We start from the raw sequence: 11,969 nt of genomic DNA, 5'->3' as shown, positions 1-11,969 counted from the left end.
AATATATATTATTTCAAATTCAAACAATCGTACTTGTTAATTCAAACATTGATTTGTTTCGACCATTTCAAATATCAAATTTGTTTGGATACAACAAAATTTATTAAATCCAAAGAAATCGTTTTCTCTGTGCAGTTTATCACTATTTCTCATGTTTTATCATACTTTTCGCTGTGTTTCAAGTAACTTTACTTTATAGTACGGTTAACTACACAAAAACCTATTTTTAGTTTACCATAATTATTTCATATAGTTGTGTTAACTTGTGTCATAGTGATAATGGCTATAAATTAGTGTTCGCTCTGCTATATTTTGCATGTTTAATAAAACTATAAAAATACGTTCGGAGCCAAAATTCCCTATAAAATGTAGCGAGCTTATAGCCATTCTAACCATTTTTTTTCTATCAGTGAAGAGTCTGCGACTATCGTCGAAAATTTATGGATATACAATATTTTGATATTGTTTTCACGAGATAAAAAGATGTCTATTTACGTACTGCAATTGAATAATCATATCAACGTTCAATATGATTGTTCAATTATAAATGAGATATTAATTACTCGCGGTTTACTAAATTGTCCATTTATTACACCAGGCTGTCCGCCGATCTTGGGGAACGCGCGCTGCAATTTCGTACCGACGATAATGGCCGTGTACTCGCGACGTTTGTTTTTGCAGCCGCGTCGCGCGCATAGGTGGCCGCGAGTGCGCGCGAGTTGTGCGCGCAATTTGCAAACGCCCCCGCGTCGCCGGTTCGATTGTGCGGATCTCTGCGCGTGCGAGGGATACAAAGGGGCGAACGAGAGAAGTAAGACGAGAGGCGGAAACGAGGTGGGAGCGGTGGAGCAACGAGAAACAGTGTGTCGAGTGTATAATTGGCTGAAGCCAAGTTCAAACGATCGTGTCTCTCCGGTCGGGCGACATTCCGCGAGCAGACGAGCCTTTGGTATGCAAAATCCACGGGGCGTGCATACGTGTGTACGTGCGCGTATGCACGTGTGGATGCAAAAGGGACGAGCGCAAATAAACAAAAAGAGGCGCGGAAGAATATCCACGGAAATCGCCGCGAGTGCTTTTGCATCGACCTTTTGTGCCGTGATCGCGATTGTGCGGTAGAAATGATATCGTTTCCCCTGTGCCAATATCACAAATGCGCGATACGATCAATTTTGGAAGTTCGCGATTGAATGTAACATGTTTAAATTAGATAATTCCGGAGGTGAAAATTTTAGAAATTTTATTTCGAGCGGGATACAACCGTCGCTGCGCGTACACTCGTCGTTTTGGCATACGGTAGGAACAAAAAAAGACATTCGTCTCACTTCTTCACTCGAGAAAATTTCCACATTCATGGTTTTGGCACAAGAACGATAATCTGTGCAATATCTCGCGTATCGCGTAATAAAAATTCGGATACTTTTTACTTTGGATCAAATAACAAGTAAATCACGTTGACCAATGGTCAAGGCAATAAAAAATATGTTTAAAATTCAGAATTTGAATAGAAATAATTACACACACTGCTGCGAAATATAAAAATTGACCTTGCGATTTAGGCAGCGCGCTTAAATATCGTCTAATAAATTACTCTTCAACAGATATAAAGAGTTTTGAATAATCCTGTATGGTTTAAGTGTTCCACAATCCGGCAATCTGTTTAAAAAGTCAATTCAACGCGACAGGCGCGTTCGTCGAACGGTGCCGTTGCTCAATTCCCTTTGTTTTGCAAAGAGAGTACGCCAGCATGCAAACACGATCCCGGTGAGACTGCGTAATTGCAATTACTTAGCCGACAATTAATTGCGCTGCCTCGGCGTTTTCCTGGACGGTCTCATTCTTCTACATCTTCCTTGTATTCGAACGCGGGAAAAAGCAGCACGTACGGGGCACGTGTGCAGCCGACTTTGAACACCGGAGGATCCTCGTAACAGCGTCACCGCGTGACGTAACATCAACGATGACAGAAAACAACTTTGGAGCAGGAAAAACGATCACGAAAAGGCTGAGTCGGCGCCGGTACCTATAATTCAGCAATGCCCCACTTACGTAACGCAATTATTGGTGGCAGATTCGTCGAGCGAGATATGTATTATTTCGAGAGAACATAGAAAACTTGTCTCCCTCCCTCCCCCCCCCCCCTTCCTTCTATTACCAAACCGCTCGAAAGCCTGCTTAATCGAACTCGCGAGTTTCGCGCAGTTGGGAGGAGAAAGTAAAGTTTTATTAATTCGAGGAAATGTCAAACGTCACGCGAATCAATCGGACAATCGAGTGCTCTCCTTTCCCGCTCGATTGTCGGCGAAATCGCGATCTGATATCGTCGTTCTAGACACCGATATCGATCCGCAGAAGCCGTGGCGGTCTCGTCGGGCTTGCGAAATCGGTCCGCAGCTGCCGCGGGATATATTTGCGCGCGAGAGACAGTCCATTGGTAAAGTACCCGGAATCTGGGCCGGTTACAACACCTGACGGGCAGTACGGCGAGGCGCAGTCTTTGACACGGGAGTCCGGCTAGGACGATGAATCTCAATCGGCGGCGCGACGTGCCGATGCCAAATTTAATTCCGCCGTTCACGAACGCGATCGGGGGAGATCGAGGTACCTAGAGGACGAGCGAAAGTGTGGATGGGTCAATCGGGCTGCGTTGTGCCATCGAGTCGTCTCGCGCGGCCTAAACCAATTTTCTTGGCACCGCCGTACGCGCCGATGGTATCATCGCGAGGTGTATGAATCTTTGCATTCGTTGACAAATAGATGTTAAGTAACACGGTAAAATTCTTCGCACACAACAGTCGCGGTGCGTATCGTACAGAGAGCGCGCATGAAATTGGCACCAGACGCAAAATGCAATTTTATGTTAACGAGAGACTGTTTTGTCAAAACTTGACGTTGCACGGTATACAACAACGTGCGCAATAAGAGGATATTTTACCGACAAATAAAACTGCAACAATGTATTTCGTTGCGTTTGGGGCCGGTTTCGCGTGCGCCACCCTGTAGAACATTATGTAAATTTTTTTTCATTTTATCCCATCGTAAAAATATCAGGAAGGACTCGACAATGAGACACGCTAGATTTTACGTCGGGTGTATTTATCAACTTCTTTCGTATTTCGAAAAAAGAGATAACGCAATTTACGATGTTTCATCAACGTGGATGTAGTACAATGCAATGTTATTATATGACGATTGTGTAACGGATGTACATTGTGTTTCATTCGTAAAATTTTTTTCGGGTAGGATCGCCAATGTCGTGACTTGAGATTACGCGGACAAGGCGACGAGACGCGCGTGTAATACGAACGTGAGCTACGAGCGAATACAATTACAGCCGTCGACGGCTGCTGAGCACTCGTAAAGCGCAAATGATGATCCGAGCCTCACGCCTACTCGACTGTAAGTCAATATTTACGAGACATTTAATGCGAAAGGGTAAAGGCGCGCTCGCGGCGAGCTTTGCACAGTATCTGCCAGAGCGAGGTCAAAGTAAACGAGAGCAAAAGAGGTGCAAAGGTATCCGAAGAAATTGATTACAGTTTTACGGTGTAACGCGTGACTAAGGAGCACCTAGACGCGCTACTGACGGAGCAACTCGAGAAATCGGGGAAAAAGATGTTCGGAAATGAACGACGTAAATTAATAATATGCAGAGTCCTGCGAGCATTTACGAAGGAATTAAATGCATGCGTAATTAATTAGTTTCTGTAATTACTTGGAAACGGAAAGCCCCTTGTATGAAAAAGTTCTGTTCCGCAATTTTCGACTAATTAAAAGTATAAAAAGTTAACTATTTCTAAATGTTTACATCGTCTACGTGACTCGCTACATTATTAAAACGGTTTTCATGCGTTTGTCGTCTCTGCCGTTCTTTTTATCTTTTATATTTTTCGCGTGTTCAATATTTGTATTTAGTTATTATATATTACTTCAACCATATGTTTTTGACATTTTTCGAGAGAAATAATAAGTAATAAAAATTAATAAAATAAACGAATAAATTCAACTGCTGTTGCTCTACTATATAATTGGATCGCAATTGAAAAAATATCTCGTAACATAAACTACATACTTTCAAATACCATTAACCATTAAGGATTAAATGACAAATTTTCCGAGTTTATAGAAGAGTCGCGAGTAAAAGAGCCTTTGGATAAGAGGCTTTAATGAAGTAAATGCTATAATGATAGATTTATTACGGCAAGGTTGAGATAGAAACGTGCTGTCCATGCCTTTAAAGAGGCACACTCACTCCGCGGTTAGGCCCGCCGAGGGTCGCACAGGTCCGATATAATCGGCTGATACTTGGCGACGATTTCGCACACCTTCGAGTCAGCCTTGGGTTAGGTCGATTCGCGGTCACTAACGCGATTATCGCAACCTTTGACCGCGTAGCAATCCTTGAGTCCGATCAAGGGGCTTGGTGGATGGTTACGCATGGTTCACACTTGGTGAAAAATGGGATTCGCGAGGACGAAGAAAAATATTGAGTCAGTCCCTCGAATCGTAGCACGGATCATAAAAGTGCCTCGTGACTTCGTTATGTCACCGAGGGCCATCAGATCGTCATTCGATTGACTGGACGCGCCAAGTATAAGCGACAGACCCACAGATTTTCGGATCTCAACAACGGCTGATCCGATAAACTTCTAAATGGACTCAATCGATAGCTTCGGTTCGATTTGCATAATAAAAGTGTTTGTATTTTTCCTGCGTGCCCCATGAGTGGAGATATTTTCGATTGACTGGACTGTGGACCGATAGTTAATTAATTTGAGTGCGATCGCGAGGATACGTAAATAGTATTCGGCAGACGTAATCGCGAGATTAACGAACATCAGTTCAAGAGTTCCGAGGGTCAGTCGAATGATTCGTGACGAGTAAGAAGTTCCTGCCGACGAAGTGAGCGCAGATGAGTTTCGGCCAATCGAAGGTGGGCTCGATTGGACCGATGCGACTCGGCAAACGGAACGGAATGGAACTTCGCCGGCGCGATGCATCGCGACAGCTGTTGCACGTACACGCACCAGCACAAATGCTGTCCCTATCCTTGTGAGGTGCACGCACACAACTACAGGGACTCTAGTTGTGTGCGTGCACCTCACAAGGATAGGGACAGCATTTGTGCCGGTGCGTGTACAAAGATTGAGACCGGTGTTGAGACCCGTCGCTTCACTTCACCGCCTAATAACTTCAAATGTAATTAAGATACCATTAAAGTTTAATGACATTAATAATTCATTAAGATGACGACAGAAGAAGGTGCGACGTGCACGGACGACGGCGGTATCGATCGAAGCAGCCAGGACGTCAATCAGATTGTACGTGACAACCGACACATTGCGGACGATCAAAAGAACAGTTAAGAATGGCTATTAGAAATTCGATAAAAAAAACTCGAGTGGGCGGGAAGACTTCGACAAAAGCGATTTCATTTATCTCGGCGAGATAATATCTTGGAGAAAAATCTTAATATTTTTCTTTTCTTTTCTTCTCTTTCCCTGCCCCCTCCCCCACCCCCTCTCTCTCTCTCAGACACATACGCATGCGAGACACGCAGCGGCGTGTGGTGCGAGCCGCTGGTGGCAGTCACGAGCGCGTACACGTGCGCTCTATCGCGCGACGATGCATACACACCTGTAGGTGTTACTCCTCGAAGCCGCCGCTTAAAGCACCCACACACACGTCCCTGATAAATCCGCCGTCCCTGCGTTACACTACTAGACGTATCCCGGTGATTCCGCAATTCCGCGACACGTGTGTACGCATATACGCCGCGGTCGCGCGCGCGCGCGCGCGTATCAGACGATCGAGGATGCGAGAGCGGAGTTTCCTCTCCCTTTCTCTCTCTCTTTCGATTCCTTGTCTCCGGTTTTCCTTCTCTCAGCCTGCGCGACGAGAGCGCGTACGTGGTGAACGGGGAAAGAGCAAGCACGCAGCTCGGTGTACCAGCGGAGACTGGCGGCTTCCCCTCGGTCTCGTCGAGTGCCGGCCGCTATAGCGGAATAGATATATAGAGCATCACATATATCGTGTGTACACGGTGTACCCCGCCGGCGAGGTAGGAAGGGAATCGCGAGGGAGTCGGATCCGTGGAGGTACAACGGTAGGTACCTCTCCGGGAGGAAGCGAGGGGGAGGGAGAGAGAGAGAGGGGGAAGGAGAAAGAGGAGAGCAGGTCGCACGCTCTCGACGTTGTGACGTAATTCGAGTCATCCTGGATGTATATTGCGTAGAGGGTTGAGAAAGAGAAGGAGAGAGAGAGAGAGAGAGAGGAATGGGGGGCAAGGGGCGTCGCCGCGCAGTGGGGGATGCGATCCCAGGTGGTGGGAAGAGGGCAAGGGCGCGATAGTGGGGGACGGTAGCGCGAGAGGAGCGAGAGGGGGTAGGATGGCGGTCATTAGTGCTACTGGGACACGGAAGCGAATTCTCGGTGGTACCCTCCCGTGCTCAACCTTCGCCGGTAACTCCGTCCCTCCTGCCCACCCCTCTGTCCTCCCCGCGGTGCCTTTCTCCCACCACGGGCCAGGTACCCACCGGAGCCACCCGACCGCCCCGCCTGCGCGTCTCTCTCTGTTTCGGGGGTGCGAGCGCGATGCAGCCCACGGAGTGCAAAGCAGCCCGGGGGTACGCCTGCACCCTGCAGCTCTCCCCCGCGTATATCTACATATATAGGACTCTCCGCCGGCGGAAGCGAGCCCCGTTAGGGGTGGCTCGCGTGTAACGCGGCCGGTCAGGGGGCCGCAGGGAGGGAAGGAGAGAGAGAGAGGGAGGGGGATTAGGTCGCGCTCGCGACCTCGTCCTTGCCGGGACAAGATCGCGGACGTTCTCTTTCCGCGGTCAGCGATTTCGCATCGGCGCGTACGCGGAATGAGCCGCGTTCGTGCGCGCTCCTCCCACCCTCCCTCCCTCCCTTTCTCCCTCCCCCCTGCCACCCTCTTTCTCTCACGCTGGAAAATTCAAGTGTTTCTTTTCACGTGTCTCTTGAAATTTGACAGAATGATTAGTTTGCGCGATAATGCGTGGCGTTTCACTTAATGGATGTGTATAACGAGTCAATCGATCACTCCGAAATAGCGAATACCGAAGGTTGTCGAATAAATTTATAATATTCGCAACATGTTGATATAATCTGATTTCCTTGCCGGACTCGGTTACAACATAGTGGATCAATGTGTTTGCGATAAATACGGCCGTATAAATACCGTCACGTACGGTCGTTAATTATTTGCCTGTTGACAAAAATATACAGTTGTATTGATTTACTTACTGCAAGCGCACAATAATAGGACAACTCCAATATTATAACAATCTTTATCTTGATGTAACTGTAAGGTTATTTTATACGATTAGAATGTATGCATAACTGTCTCATTCGTGAGAATATACGAATCGCCAATGTGTGACAACAAAGCGCACGTTGAATAAAGTTTTTATTGATCTTAAGGCTTTACGTGTCTGTGTACTTAAAATTCCAATTGACGGAAATTTCGGAAGATTCGAAGGGTAGAACTTTCGGGACTCGAGGTAGATTCTAATTACTCAATTATAGTCTTAATGGGTGGCTTGTAGTTTGAGTAAGAATCTGTCACGAGGATCATTAATTCTGTATTAATTTAATTCCGTTATCTTTTGCCATCAATTACGGGGGAAAGTTTCAATCTCCAACAGTAGTTTTTGATAATGACACGAACAACGTATCGCCTTAATTACATCAATTTGTTCTACTTGATAATTATCTCCATTTGGCTCTTGGAAAACGCGAATTTTTAAATTTGTCCACGAATTTCTCGCGCATTTTTCAACCGCTGTCAATTTACGATCGTAAAGACCCGGCCGCTAAGTGAAAATTACAAATTTGTTTCCACGCGGGATCGTATTCATACCATCGGGGCGGTTTTCGTGTATAAATTTACCGGCGAACGGCCTGCGACGTAATTACGAAACTTCCTTAATTTCCGCGGATCCTTTGTGCTTTGATTTACGTCCCGTAATGGCGGCGATTATTTCCTGCGGATTCGTACGACGTATCATCGCGATCCCGTGCCGTGGAAAATTTAGCCCGCGCGGTATCACAGCGAGCCACGTTATATCGCTGCGATACATAAAAGAAACGTATCCTTCAAAGTTGCCCGAAGGGGCAATATTGATCAACGCTATACTGAACTCTGACATTTGGGATTATAGCCGGGCGGGAGCCCGGAGCTCCGCTCGTTGGAGCTAACTCATCGCGGGGGTAACATCGCCGTGCTAACTTGCACCGGAAGATCATAGTCTGACAATCCCTTTGGAAACCTAACCGCCTCTTGTCTCAAGAGTAAAAGTTTCGCGAGCAGGTTGCGACGACTTGAGTTTTCTTCATGTGCGACAATAAAAATGATTTTCCTTATAAAGTTATATTTTCTTATATAAAATAAATGTGCCTTATTTTAACAGAATTCTCCCTCCCTCCCTCTCTCTCTCTCTCTCTCTCTCTCTTGCAATATTTTATTTATCCTTATTAGTAGGAAAATAGCGAGTGTAAAAATAACAAGTACAAAAATTTATGTCCTGCAAATGGCGAATCGGTTGAATCGTTCGCGGTGCTTTACACGAACACTATCATTACTATCACCCTAATCAGCTATTTGCGGAACTGTCGCGCGGTACCGTTTCCCTCGTTGCGAAATTGCCGAAGCTGCGCCAGCGTCGATTGCTCTAGCGTCGATTGCTCTAGCGTCGATTGCTCTAGCGTCGTGTCGGGTCAAGGCTTCTCCCCGACACGGCGATATCGGTGTTGGTGGTCTATTCGCGCAGCATCGGGGCAACTTGCTCCGCGCGATGCGGACGCGCTATCGAATCGGCGGTTATTTCCATGCTGAATATTGTATCAATTTTAACGCGCCGCGCGCGCGGAACGAGACAGGTTGAGTCAATACGCGAATGTCGATATACAGGTGTGACATCCAACTCGATTAAGTGTCACGCTAACCTTCGTCGTGTCGGACCGTATTAGTTCGGATGCCGCGCTCGTGTGCGTCTCGCAGGTGTGAAGCGTCAAAAGCGCGGCACCGCGCGAAGCCAAACACAGCCGGAGTCAGCGCGGCGTAAAGCTGACACCGACTGCCACGAGATGCGTTCGCGCGATTGAAATAATACTCATTGCGGAATAATCAGCAGTATGAATCGATCGTGACATTTTACGGCAACAACGATCCAAGTATCCACCCGATAAACTATTATAAATGTTACTTTCAGTCATGTTCTGCCGTTCGTGAAACTAAGACCAGTTCTTTTGATTTACCGTACGGAATTATTGACACAATTATCACTTGAAAAGGACCAAAAACCATGGTCGAAACGTTGCGAGTTTTAACATGAAAATTTGCCAGACATGCTCAGGTAATGTTCTGAAGAAATGCTACTTTGTTTTCGAGCGACAGACGCAGCAAAAATAGAAACGCATCGCATCGTGCCTTTATTAAGCTCAGTCTGCAGTGAGACAGAAGTCAGTAGTTAGAAGACATAAGCAAGTTATAAGCCTGTTACAAGATACAAGTCGGAACGCGGCCATCATAAGAAGATTGCCAAAATCCGATCCTTCTGACTTCTAGCTTAAACGTAACTTATGATTGACCACTCGGAGCCAATCATATGCCCACCATTTTTATCGAGAGCGCCAACCCACCCAAGATATCTGGCTTTGGAGTTACGGTTATATTCTGAAATATTTATGTGAGAAAAATTTGTACTTGCTGACAATTTATAGCTTATGCGTGTAAGTATATTATATATAATCTTTTAAGTGGAATTTTTCTACAAAGTGACATTTCAGAATATAACCTTGATCCTAGGTATTTTTCAAGTGTTGTTCAACAAAACGGTGTTTAACCAAACTTGTTTAACGATGGAAATTGCTGCATCCAACGAGAATATTGATGATTTGGAACTCATCAAGCCTTGTTGAGGCAAATGATTGCCTATAAATTTCCTCGTCTCTGATTGACTAGATTATAGTGACTATGACTCATTGTGGATCAACATTTTTCTTTATGATTTCTGACTGCTAACTTATGTCTCATTGTAGACCTATAGAGTTGCTTTAACGCAAGACGCCAAGCCGCAACGCAAGAAATCGACCGATGACAGTCGATCGTTTTCCTCACATTTGACTGTGATCGATCGATTTCCTACGTTGCGGCTTGCCGTTTTGCGTCCATTGTAGAATATTAAGCTTCACGGTATGAGCCACACGTGGCGCGTGAACGTGTCGTCGGGTTCTTTAAGGGGATGTGGAGTGATTGTGCATTTTTTGTACCTTTTGCTCCTAGAACTGTCAATTTATGAAAATATTTGTGCAATATACCAATTTGTGTAAAGACAGTTCTAGATGCAAAAAGTGCAGAATCACTCCAGCATCCCCTTAAGTTATTAACAAATTAATGTTTCGAGAGAAAATATGAAGAGCGTACGAATTGCATCGCGCCTTCACCGAGTCGTCTCTCAAAGCACAGCGTTACCTCTCCGGACATTACTAAAAACTCGCCCCCGAGTAAAGTTTGTTTTCCATCACGCGACTAAGCTCGCGTAATCGCCGTCGTAGTGCACCGAACGTGAAATGAATTTTATCGATTCCGAGGGGGCGGAATAGGTCGCCAAGCTGTGCCGGCCCACCGTTCGATTGCGTTCTGCAATGAGAACAAGACTCTTCGACGTGACGACGATGAGTTTCGAAACTCGACGCGGTGGGGACACATCTGCTTGGCGGGATCCGTCAAGGGGCAAGGCCTCAAGTACGGGGCGAGCAACGAACCGGGAAATCGACATAGTATTCGCACAGTATCCATGTTTCGAAGTGATTCGGGGATCCCCGAAATCGTGTAACGCGCTCGCGCGCTCGGTTAGATTCGTTCGTGTTTGCGCTGATGGAAAATCGATATCATAATTCGACGAAATGAATCGCGAAGCAAATTCGATGGCCATAAATCATCGTATTCCTTTCGCGATTCGCCAAAAATGTAATAAAGGCAAGTGATATTAATTTACCAATAATAAAAATAATTTGATGATTTGAAAAAGTATATCATAAATTGCTCGTGAACAACCTTTGTAAATTATTATATTGGCGTGCCTACACCGATAGAAAAATATGTAATATTTGAAACTATAATTGCATAGTAAAATAATTATAGTCACCAATATTATTTTTATAGTAATTATTACTATAATATTAGTAATAGCAACCATATAGACACAGCGATGCCAACTATTTACAAAATTTACCATAAAATATAAGCCTTTAACTATTATTCTGTCAAAATATCCAAGTAATGAATAGTGAATTAATTAATTATTCTTATATAGTAAATACAATCACAATAATAGTAAATTTAACTACATTTAGATCATCCACCTTACTAATCACGTGGTAAACGAAAGTGAAGCGGTTCGGAATATCCTCACTAGAGAGACGCGCGGTACAAGACTTTCTCGTAAGAAGAAAAGCTCGTTTTGGTTTAGGATAACCATATCATAAGTTGCATGGACCAATATTGTGTCTACGAGAACTACAATGCATAGGTCAACCATAACTTACGTAGTCTGACGAATTATACAAATGTGGTTGGCTCCTAAAATGACTCTAAGTTATAGTGAGATTGTGGTAACTGCAACCATTTTTTTTCTGTCAGTGTAATACGTCTCGATACCTTTCGACGAAGGTAAAAAGGACACATCTCGAATGCGTTTAGTCACGTAAACAACTACATCGTGCCGAGTGATTTTTGCGATTTTCTCGGCGTCCGGAATGACACGACCGAGAAATTCGCAGAGCATTCGAGGACGAGGGCGCCGCGTCGGGAATTTTGCAGCCGATTGCGCGGCCTCTCGCGCGCCGGAATGCCCTCCGTCGCACGCGTGCTCCACGCGCGTGTATTCTCCGTTCTACAAGTGCACTGATAGAAAAATATAGTTGAAATAACCATAATTTCA

At 45.2% G+C, this 11,969-nt stretch overlaps 1 protein-coding gene across 4 annotated transcripts in view; it reads right to left on the bottom strand.

Annotated features, from left to right (window-relative positions):
* Nucleotides 1-11,969, bottom strand: part of LOC105562410 (protein Tob1-like) — a 120,828-nt gene that overhangs the window by 81,787 nt on the left and 27,072 nt on the right. For 3 of the 4 annotated variants that reach the window (XM_012013225.1, XM_012013229.1, XM_012013230.1), the window contains exon 1: nucleotides 5,638-6,046. The exons of the other annotated variant lie outside the window; for it this stretch is intronic. The gene's annotated coding sequence lies outside the window, so the exon portion shown is untranslated. Of the gene's footprint in view, nucleotides 1-5,637; nucleotides 6,047-11,969 lie in introns of those variants that run through there. 4 annotated transcript variants of the gene reach the window in all.

This window comes from Vollenhovia emeryi, unplaced genomic scaffold (assembly GCF_000949405.1).
Source record: "Vollenhovia emeryi isolate VEMERY1.0 unplaced genomic scaffold, V.emery_V1.0 DF939189.1, whole genome shotgun sequence".
NCBI lineage: Eukaryota > Metazoa > Arthropoda > Insecta > Hymenoptera > Formicidae > Vollenhovia > Vollenhovia emeryi.
This window is presented reverse-complemented; position numbering and strand designations above follow the sequence as displayed.